Below are 2,735 nucleotides of genomic sequence, written 5' to 3'. Positions count from 1 at the left end.
ATATAAGCATCATGATAAACGCCAAATTATACATAGTTTTACCCCAAATACTTAGCATATTTATGGATGTTTACTACTAGATTTGTGGATTTTGGTGCTCTTAATCTGGTTATTTCATGTTTACTATTCAGGAAGCACCAAGAGTCAAAAGGAGTCAAAACCGAGCCAAAAAGGGACAAAACGGATGAAATTGAGAAGATCACATGGCCTAAGCCTTGCCACACAAGCATCTCACACGCCCGTGGCCTTCGGAGATGTCAACCATGGTTTACACGATTCACATGGCCTGGCTGTTGAGCCTACACGGCCGTGGCAATTTAACAAATCGAACACGGCCTGGCAATCACATCACACGGCCGTGGCTCACAGGTGTGTCCCGTTTTTCAAAAAGTTTTATTTTACATGGAAAAGGGTACTTAGGGAAGAAGAAAGCCAATCCAAAGCCTATATAAACTCCCTAAGTATGACCTAGAGAGGAGGCCTCTTCCAGAAATTTTCTAGAATACAGAACCACATGCCAAGAATTACTTGAAGGAAGCCAGACGATCCATCCCAAAATCCGGAGCTACTCGAAGATTGAAGATCTCTATCAGAATTCCTTCAGGGGTTTTAGAGTTTTCTTCATGTTTTGTTATTTTTATACTTTTGAGATGTACTCTTATTTTATTATGAACTAAACCCCTTAGATACCAAAGGGGGATAAAACCTATGATGGATCTTGTTATTATTATCTAAACTGTATGATAAATACTTGATTTGTTCTTAATTATGTGTTCTTAATGCTTGAGTTAATATTTTGGGTAATAATTCATGATTTGATGTGCTTATGCAGAGGATGAATAGACCCTGCCCAAGAGTAGAATTGGCATAATTAAGAAGAGTTGATCGAACGCCTAAAAATAGGGTTACAAGATTTTGCTGGATTAGGGTGAAACCTAATATGGGAGTCCATAGAGTGATTTACTGCTTTTCTAGGGGTTTTAATTAAGAAAGAAATTTCGATTAATTCAACTGAGGGTTAGACGTTATTAGTCTCGAAAGGGATAATAACAAAGGTCAGGGAGTCTCACGGATCAAGTCAAGTGGATAAATCGTCCGGTTCAGAGTCAGATAACAAGTGAAATATAGGTGGATTCCTCCTTGGCTGTCGTCTTTATCAATTGCTTCTCTTCAAGTCTTTTTCCGTCTTTATCAATTGCTTCTCTTCAAGTCTTTTTCCAAATTTTCTCTTCTCTTTAATTAAATTAGTTAATTAGTTTCAATAATTAGTTTAATAAACAAATCCTTTTATTCCTAAGCTAGATAATAAAAAGATAGTTATTACTGGTACTTTTGGTTCCCTTGGGTACGATATCCTGGTCTTGCCGTTACTATACTATTATTCGATAGGTGCGCTTGCCTTTTCTTCGTGATAATGGTTAGTCGTTTGATCTTCATTATAAATATTTATTACTTGTTACGAATCACACGATTAAGTTTTTGGCGCCGTTGCCAGGGAACTGAAATATTAGGAACACTAAATTTTTATTACTTTAGCCATTTATTTTTCTTGCAATTTTATTTTATTTTATTATTTATTAATTTACTTTTTCTCTCTCTTGCCAGGTTTTTATAGTTTATGACTAGAAGAAACCTATCAGGCCCATTACTTTTTGACGAAGAAATCGATCGCATAGTTCGTAGAAATCAAAGAGAAATAAGGCTTAGTTTACGATACACGGAGAATGAGCGAGAGACGATACTCAAACCCCAACCGAAGAGATGACCGAAAACCCAGGCAATTAGCTGCCTCCTGCAATTCCAGCTAATCAAAATCCTGCTCCATGTACTATGTATGACTATGCTAAACCTTCTTTAATAGGAACTGAGTCTAGTATAGTTAGACCTGCTATTGTTGCGAATAATTTCGAACTAAAACCTAACACAATTCAGATGATACAGTAGTTTGTTCAGTTTGATGGTTTGCAGGATGAGGATCCCAACACGCACTTGGCAAATTTTCTTGATTTTGTGATACATTCAAAATCAATGGCGTTTCTGATGATGCCATTCGTCTTTGGTTATTTCCCTTTTCACTGAGAAACAAAGCCAAGCAGTGGTTGAACTCGTTACCATAAGGGTCTATCACTACTTGGGAACAAATGACCGAGAATTTTTACTAAAATATTTTTCGCCAGCTAAAACCGCTAAATTACGTAATGATATCTCTTCTTTTGTGCAGATGGATTTAGAAACACTTTACGTTGCATGGGAGAGATACAAGGACTTACTGAGAAGGTGCCCTCACCATGGGTTACTGCTTTGGCTGCAAGTTCAAACGTTCTACAATGGTGTGAATCCCTCGACAAGACAAATGATTGACGCAGCTGCTGGCGGAACCATCAACAATAGAACACTGGAAGATGCCTATGAATTCATAGAGGAGATGTCATTGAACAACTATCAATGGCAAGTTATGAGGACAAAGCCAACAAAAATAGCCAGTGTTTATAACATCGATTCAGTCACCATGCTTTCTAATCTGGTAGAACTTCTTAATAAAAAGATTGATAGTTTTCTTGGTTCTACGCAGGTACATCCAGTAATGAGGTGTGACTCAAGCGGAGGAGGTGTGCATACAGAATACCAATCCTTCAATCCTACAACTGAAGAAGAACAAGTCAACTATATGGGTAACAATAACTTTAGATCTCAAAATAAGCCATACAATATACTTATAATGCGAGTTGGAGGAA

General features: G+C 37.3%; 1 non-coding gene across 1 annotated transcript; it reads right to left on the bottom strand.

The window, feature by feature from the left end:
• Nucleotides 1–2,188: 2,188 nt before the first annotated feature.
• On the bottom strand, nt 2,189–2,295 carry LOC128287675 (small nucleolar RNA R71). The gene has a single exon (XR_008278375.1). It is a non-coding gene; the product is annotated as a small nucleolar RNA R71 (small nucleolar RNA).
• Nucleotides 2,296–2,735: the final 440 nt, after the last annotated feature.

The sequence above is a fragment of the Gossypium arboreum genome, chromosome 13 (genome assembly GCF_025698485.1).
Source record: "Gossypium arboreum isolate Shixiya-1 chromosome 13, ASM2569848v2, whole genome shotgun sequence".
NCBI classification, from domain to species: Eukaryota; Viridiplantae; Streptophyta; class Magnoliopsida; order Malvales; family Malvaceae; genus Gossypium; species Gossypium arboreum.
Note: the sequence above shows the minus strand (reverse complement) of the source record. Positions and strands in the feature narration are given on the sequence as shown.